Here is an 8,824-nt window from a genome sequence, read left to right as displayed (position 1 = left end):
CAGTGTTACTACATGCTGCCAGGAAAAAGCTGGAGTGGGTAGTGGCAAGGTTTGGACTGACTGCTGCTGCCCTTTATCTCTTCGTCTGAATCAATTTTAGGACTCACCTCATTGTCCATACCAATAATTCATCTTTACCAAGTAATTTCTCATCACAGAGTTTCTTGTCTCTTCCTTCCTTCCAATGATGCCCAGCCTGCACTATGTGAAGCTTACTCTTTTAATGCTATGGAATTTAACTCCTTTCCCATTTCTGCACTTCAGTTTCCATTCTCTAAGCTCCTTTACCTGGCAGATCGTTCAGTTCCCAAAGTAACCATTTCTTTACCCATTACAGGCTCTCACAACTCAGGGTCTTTCTCCCACCCTACCCTAAGGGACCTACAGATTAGTAGATAAGGATTTTTTAAAAAATACCTAATACATACTGTACAGTTCTCCTTGGACCAATATTTTTGGGAAATGATTAGCAAAGCTGGGAATGCACTACGAATGGTTGGCTTCAAAATCTACCTTTGCTGAAATATTCTCCCTACTCAGGTTCACTGCTCCTGTTACTCTGCAAAAAACTGAGTCACTAGCTATTGTGCAAAACCCACCCACCCACCTCTTCTTCCTGCTAGTATCCAATGACACATCACTTCAATTTTCTAAACTTTCCTGCCAGCAGTATTTTGATTGTCCAATGTTCTTTACTGTGTTACTGCTCATGTACTTCATTTCATAAACTGGCTAATTTCACCCACTATGTACTTAACAGTCTGCTCCCTGCATGATATATATTAGTTATCATGTCAATAAGAAGCACTTGCCTGCTTCAAGTGCTTTCCAGTTTTCAGTTCTTGGAGGATGAGTTAATGGGAGGGAGTTTCCTTCGGTATTAAAAACTGGTTATATGGAATTACACCATTGTAATCCATTGTCCTTAGTGCCAAGGGGAATTCCTATTACAATTCCTGTTGACAGTTGTGTAAATAGATCCTGCCCAACCTTCTTTTCTCCTTACTTTTCTGCTCCAAAGGTTTTCCTTTTCAATAATTGTGAATTGCCCTACCTGATTGAGTTTTTCCTTATTCTTGGTCTCATCTTCCCAGTCAAAACCCTTGAATGGGAAGCCTAGTAGCAAAGACAATGAATGAAATAAAGCATTGCTAGATTAAGGGCTAAAAGAGATGCTGAATTGAGTTGTTACTTGTGTTTTATAGAATGCCAAAATTCTCTGACACTTAATTCTTGGTTTCTTCCCCTGCCAGATAAATCTTGATAGTGCTTTTTGCCAGTCTCGAAAACATGACTGTTTCTCTACGATAGGTAGTGCTTGAAATAAAAATAACATTTTTGGCAACACATTCATCTTTATCACTGAAATACGTCCTAACAAGGACAGCTTCAGTTTTGACCATGTTTCTAAGTCTCTCTTTACTTCATTCCACAATTTCTCATAATTGTTTTTAAACAATTGTATATTTCTAGCTGTCATGTTTACCCCCAGGTATTTCACCTTTTTCACAAATGTCAGACCAGTAGCTTTTTGTAAATTCTCACTTTCCTCGAAAGTTAAATTTTTACTTAATACCTTGGTTTTCATTGTATTTAATATAAACCCTGCCAGCTCACCGAACTCCTGTATTATTTCTAAGGCCTTAGGTACACTTTTTTCAGGCTCTTGCATTGTTAAGACCAAGTCATCAGCGAAGGCTTTCAATTTCCCAACTTTAATCCCTATCACCTCCTCTTCCATACTAATCCTTTCCAAAAGTACTTCTAGAACTGTGATAAATAACAAAGGGGAGAGTGGGCATCCTTGTCTTGTTCCCTTTTCAATCCTAGTCTCTTCTGAAATCACTCCATTCACCACAATCTTGGCCTTTTGTTCGGTATATATGGCTGACAAACCCTTAATAAACTCCCCCCCCCAACACCCATCCTTTCAAAATTGGTTATCATAAACCTCCAAGAAATGTTGTCAAAAGCTTTTTCAGCATCAATGAAGACCAATACTTCCAGCATCTCTAATATATCAACAATATTTCATATATTATCTTTCAGATGTCTGTTGGGTAAAAACCCTGCCTGGTCTTTATGAATATAATCCTTCAATAATCTTTTCAACCTTGATGCCATAATACTTGCAAAAATTTTGTAATCCACATTCAGGAGTGATATTGGGCGGTAATTTCTCATTTCTGTAGCGTCTGTATCCGGTTTTGGTATCAATGTTATAAAAGCCTCTTTCCATGTATCTAGTGCCTTCTCTCCTCTAAATATACTGTTGCATAGATCTTTCAATGGTTCAACTATCCAATCTTTCAAAATCTTATAGTATTTTGCCGATAGCCCATCCGGGCCTGGTGATTTACCTATTGATAATTACTTTATTGCCTCCTCCACTTCTTGTTTATTTATTTTGTGGTTCAGCGAAGCCCTTTTCTCCTTTGATAATTTCTGTAATCCGTATTTCCCCAGTAATTGATCTATTTTTTCCTGTTGTTCTTTATCTTGTTTGTATAATTTTTTATAATACTTTTGAAAGGCTTTTCTTATCTCCACTGGGTTCTCTATTGTTTTATCCTCTATCTTTATACTGGTGATGGTGCTTTGTTTCTGTCTTTTTTTCAATTGCCACGCTAATAATTTTCCACATTTGTTCGCAGATTCAAAACTTTTTTGCTTCATCATTTTTATTTTCCATTCAATCTCTGAATTTGTTATTTGCGTTAACTGTACCTGTAGCAGCTTTATTTCTTTCTGTATTTGTTTATCTTTAGGTTTTTTTCTCAGCTTTTTTTCTTTCTCTTTTAATTGTTGCAAAATATACTCTCTCTTTTCATTTCTTTGTCTCTTCTGCAATGCACTTTGTTGAATCAGGAATCCCCTCATCACCGCTTTACTTGCATCCCATGCTGTTCTTAATTCCATTCCTGTTGTCAAATTAGTCTCAAAATAGTCTTTTATTGTCTTTTGGGCCTTTGCCACTATCTCTTCATTCCTCATCAAAGCATCATCCATTCTCCATCTAAAGGAACCCTGTATATTTATTCTCAATTCCATTAACAAAGCCTTATGGTCTGAAAAAGTCCTGGGGCGGATCTCCATTTTGGTCACCTTGGTTGCCAAATTCTTTGTTATCCATATATAATCAATTCTGGACCAGGTTTGTTTTGATTCTGAGAAAAAGGTGCTGTCTTTTTCCAGTGGATTTTTCAATCTCCAAATGTCCACCAGTTCCAGGTTGTCTGTCATATCGAAGAAGGTTTTAGGTAATCTGCCTTCGTTGGTAATTTTTTGTCTTTGAGCTCTGTCCATCAATGTTGATACTACTGCATTAAAATCTCCCATCAATACCACGGTGTAGTCCATATATTCCAATAGTTCTTCATGTAGTTTCTTGAAAAAGTCTGATTTAGCATCGTTCGGTGCATAAATTCCAACAAATAGGTGTTTCTCTCCCTGCAGCTTAACCTCAACTGCCAAAAATCTTCCAATGTCATCTTTGAATGCCAATTAAGATTCAAAATTTTCTTTCAGATAGATCACCACTCCTCTTTTCTTGACTTTATCCGATGAGATATATTCCACTCCCAATCTTTTATTTTGTAAAATTTCACTATGTGCTCTAGTCACATGGGTTTCTTGCAAACATATCACATCCAATTTTTGTTTTATCAATTCGTGGTGTATTCGGTTGCATTTCGGCCTTGTATTTATCCCATTAATGTTCCAACTTAGAATCCTTTGAGACATGTTGTCTATGATGTTCCTTCAGCTCCTAGGGTGAGATCCACAAATGCCGCTGTGGCACCTTCTAGCTCTTGTCCACCAGTTGCACTCGAAGTCTCTGCTCTGCTGCTTGTTCCAGATGAAGATACAAAATCCTTGTCGTTCTTTTGCATAAATTTCCTCTTCTCCTCTGGTGTTGTGATCTTATACTTCTTGCCTTTGTATTCAAAGAAGAGGCCTTGTGGAAATTCCCAATGAAAGGATATTCCCAATCTTGTCAATGAGCTTGCCAAATCGAGATATTTGGATCTATAATTGAGAAACAGCTTAGGAATGTCTTTAAACAGCACTATCTGTTGTTGTTTTATCACCAGTTTCTTCTTAAAAGGCAGACTCAAGATGAAATCTCTCTGTGCACGGTTTTGAAATTTAATCATGCAATCTCCAGGAAATCTTGAACTTTTTCCCCTCTTGGTCCAAATCTATAGGCTTATTCCACAATCTTGTCCAGTTCCCACTGTAAAGCGAACTCTTCAATGATAGTTTCTCTCAAAGTAGCTCTGTCCACTTCCGGAAAATTCCTGATGCAAATATAGGATTCATTCTGACGTAATTGTAAGAAGGCCAAGGAAATCTGCATCGCTTCCTCCTGTCTCTCTGAAGCCACTCTTTGCTGCTCCAATTCTGATACTCTTTCAGCCACTCCTTGTATATGTGTTGTATTGGTTTGGACGTCTTTTTTCAAAGATGACAGATCCTGGTGAATTTCTTTTATAACTGAAGCATTGGATTTTACCACAGTTTCAAGACTGTCCAAGCGCTCTATCATATGCAATTTAAAGTCTCTCAATGCCTCCAGAATCTGTGAATTTTCAGATGGTGGCTGTTGCAATGATGCTGTTAATGGTTTCCTTGGCTCTAATGGTGGTGGCAGTGTCAATTTCCTTGGCTCTTGTAATGCTGGATCTAATGTTGTCTGTATTGTAGCTGCCTGTTTCGCTATTGCTCCTGGCATCTTCTTTTGTTCTTTAGGAGTTTGTGTGCTCTGTAAACTTGGTATTGAGCCTTTTCTTCCCTGGGTCCCAGCCATAACAACAGCTGGGTTTCCAAGGTCACACTTTGTCTGACTAGGCTCAGAGACTTTGTATTTTTCCCAAAGCCTCCTTGAGTAAAATTTTGCAGCAGACGTTATATTCTTGTTCAGACATCACAATGCCTGTCTGTTGGCTGGGGTCTCCGCTTTCAGGGAAAGCAAGCGGCAGAAACCAAGTCTTTTAAAAGTCTTTAGGGCTCAGTCCTTTACTTAAATTACCTCCTGCCTTTGCCCTTAATTGGCAGGGGCTTTCTTCTCAAAAGGAAAGTGGGTTTTTTTGCCAATTCGCTCACAGCTGTAGAGGCTGTAATCGTCTTCAGCGCTCTCCCACCAGCGCTTCCGGGAGGACGGACTTCCAAATTTTAACGTCCTACCCTAATTCCTAATTTAAAATACTCAGTCCAATTAAACACTCACAGTTAATGGGAGGGAGTTTCCTTCGGTATTAAAAACTGGTTATATGGAATTACACCATTGTAATCCATTGTCCTTAGTGCCAAGGGGAATTCCTATTACAATTCCTGTTGGCAGTTGTGTAAATAGATCCTGCCCAACCTTCTTTTCTCCTTACTTTTCTGCTCCAAAGGTTTTCCTTTTCAATAATTGTGAATTACCCTACCTGATTGAGTTTTTCCTTATTCTTGGTCTCATCTTCCCAGTCAAAACCCTTGAATGGGAAGCCTAGTAGCAAAGACAATGAATGAAATAAAGCATTGCTAGATTAAGGGCTAAAAGAGATGCTGAATTGAGTTGTTACTTGTGTTTTATAGAGTGCCAAAATTCTCTGACACTTTTAAAATTTGCTGTTTAGTTAAGGTGTAAATCACTAAGAGCTTTGTTTAACTATAAGTGGCATATAAGTTGTCCAGATAAATAAATAAGTATACTTAATTGACATTCACACTACTTTCAATATGACTGCAGCTCTAGATACACATGTCTGAGAATAATTCCCATTGAACTTTTGAGCAGACATGCATAGATTTGCAGTGTAAAAGTCTTACCTGGGTTTGCAAGTTGAAGCTATAAAGGAAACTTGCACAAAGGAAACTTAATTTGCTAAATATATTTTTATCTAAATCAAATAAGTAAGACTGTATCTGTCAACCCGAATTTGTTTGGAGAAGGATCCTTTGACTCTCAAGTTAGAGCTCAGAATTGCTTAGCCGTTTCTGGATATTGTTGATTGTTTTGCCATTAAGCACTTTCCTGCACTCTATTAAAAATCTGCCTGTTAAAAGACTATTAAAAATAGTCTGCAGTCCATTAAAAGTATGCAGGAAAGAACTACTAAATGTGTTTTCTGAACTACTTCACCAATTTTGGCAACAACAAAATTTTGACACAGGACAGAGTGCGGTCCACTATGAAAGGCATAGTACTTTTAGGTTCTTGACACCACTTTCTGTCAATGAAATGGGATGATAGAGGGGAGAAAGTTGGGAGTGGGGAAAGCCTCAGCTGTCCCTGCTGTTGTCCCTGTGACCTACAGAGAAAGTAAGGGAAATGGAGAATGTGACAGAGAGACCTTGGGCCACAGTTGCATAGCCATGGGGGCCATGGCCCTGAGCGCACAAACAGGGGGGGCGTGAACCAGGTGCTTCCCCCCCCCCCGATCCCCTTCATGCCCTGACAGTGGCAGGGGCTGGAGAGCACGGGGCATGAAGATCACCTTCTGCGTGTCCCGCTCCTGCCTGGCACACTCAACAGCAGCTCCCCCTTCCCAGGGCCAATCCTGACACAAGGGCAGAGAGTGGCTGTGGTGCCCAGCCGCAACTCCTCCTTCCCTGGGTCAGGAAGGACAGCGACTATAGGGTGTCCAGCTGAGGCTCCTCCCCTGGGTCAAGACTGACCTGGGGGTGGAGAGAGATTATGGCACATGAGGAAGCTCCTGATTCCTCGCAGCTGGCCCGGCAGCTCCAGCAGAGAGAGGAGAGTCCCACTCTGCTGGACTGGGGTGCGTGAGCACACCCCTGCGCTGGTGCTGCAGCGGGCTCCCTCCATGCACCTTTGGGGGGGTGCGCCCAACCTGGGTGCTATTTACCTATGCTCTGCTGGTGACCCAGAAACCAATGGAGCTGTGTGTGGAGACTTAAGAATTAGAATCTGACAGTCTGCTTCCACTGTGCTGTATTTGTACATTTGTAAATAAGCAGATACGAGAACATTTCTGGTGCTGTGTCATCCGAAGGAAACCAAAGTAGTGCCTCCCAGGACTTACCTCAGCCCAGGAAAAGGAAGAGTGAACAGCTTAACACTGTTTATATCAATGGAGAATTGTCATCTCCCCCCGGCATAAATGTGAAATCCAAGGATTTGCACAGCTTGTAGTATGTACGTATTACTGCATGCAAATCCAATGAATTGTGCAGAACTTCCTCTCAAAAATACATATTTCTAATTGCATTTTGTCTCAGAATGCTATTTAATTGCATATACTTTTCAGCCACAAACTGTGTTGAAACATCCTGGAAAAGCGAAAAACATTAGTTCTGGGCTGCACATGAGTCTTGAAGGCACAGATTTGGTTAAATTCTATTAGAATTCATAAAAATAGTTTTGCAGGTGAACAAGGAAGCAAACGGAATGACTGAGTTTTGCCTGTGTACATGATCTTTCTTAATTTCTTAAACTTCTTCATATACATGAAAAATGTATATGAAAAAATTGGCTAATTTCCCCCCTTTTCATAGGGGAAAGAATAATAAAAAGACATACCAGAACTACAGTCTTAAACCTTATTATCAACTTTTTGGATGGCACTTACCATATTTATATTTTCTGTGTTATAGCCACTGAAAAAGAAGACATTTCCATAAATGCTATTAAAGAGTCTCCAACTACAGAAGGTACTAACTATCCATTTGAGCAGTCCATTCCGGGCAAGAAATTGCCTTTTGCCAAGTATAACTTGTAAAATACATCAAGAATGGTCTGTTGAAATATTTGACTTTTAGCCTATTAATGCCTTCTCCAAATTTTGTTGCCATACTGATGAAGCAGACTTAATAATCACAGTCCTTTACATAGAGTACTTTCCCCTACATCATCTCAGTAACCTTTAAGTGTCCTGTGTCACAGCCAGCCGGATGTCTACACCAACTCTGTACAGTTCACAGAGATTAGCAAGCTTGGTTTATGATCCTGGGGATGAGCAGGTACTGGAAAGAAGAGACAGGACATACCGTGAGGAGTCTTTCTGGAAGGCGAAGCAATTTTATTGCAGGGCTTTTGGAATACTTAATTCTAGTCACAGGAGCTAAGGGAAAAAAGCATTTTGATCTTTTGAGCCGAATCTGCCATTGTTGAAAATGCTATAAAGGCTGAGAGAAATCAAAGAGACAAGGTCAATGACAAATAGAGGTTAAAGAAAGTCAGTAGTATAGAACAGAGGTCTCATCTTCCTATAAACTAGGGTGAATCCAAGATCCTGAACCAGGCATAGGCAAACCTGGCCCTCCAGCTGTTTTGGGACTACAACTCCCAACAGGAACAGTGGTCAGGGATGATGGAAGTTGTAGTCCAAAACATCTGGAGAGCCGAGTTTTCCTGTGCCTGAACTGGTTCAGATTGACCTGGGATTTAGCTGGATTGGGTGGAGTCAGCCACAGATGCACCCAGAGTGAACCCAGATTGGCAAAAGTGGGGCAGTCTGGGCAGCTTTGGCCAAGCCATGAGGTAAGTTGACCTGCTGCCTCAGATGGCAGAATCCACAGGGGCAGCAGATCCAGCTTCCAAGGATTTCTTCCTGTTCTTGCTCTACTGAGTTCAGTGTGACTTGCTCAAGCTATACTTATACACACACACATCACATCCTGTTCTAAGCTGTTGTTAAGGTTATTCTGAATCCAAAGCACATGTCATTTCTGAAAAATAAGTCATGTCAGACTAATCTGATCTCATTTTTTGACAGAATTACAAGCCTGGTAGATGAAGGGAACGCTGTGGATGTAGCCTATCTTGATTTCAGCAAGGCTTTTGACAAGGTGCCCCATGATATTCTTGTAAAGA

The sequence above is a fragment of the Zootoca vivipara genome, chromosome 5 (genome assembly GCF_965207765.1).
Source record: "Zootoca vivipara chromosome 5, rZooViv2.hap1.1, whole genome shotgun sequence".
In the NCBI taxonomy this organism is placed as follows: Eukaryota; Metazoa; Chordata; class Lepidosauria; order Squamata; family Lacertidae; genus Zootoca; species Zootoca vivipara.
The sequence above is the reverse complement of the archived record's forward strand: the minus strand, read 5'-3'. Positions refer to the sequence as shown.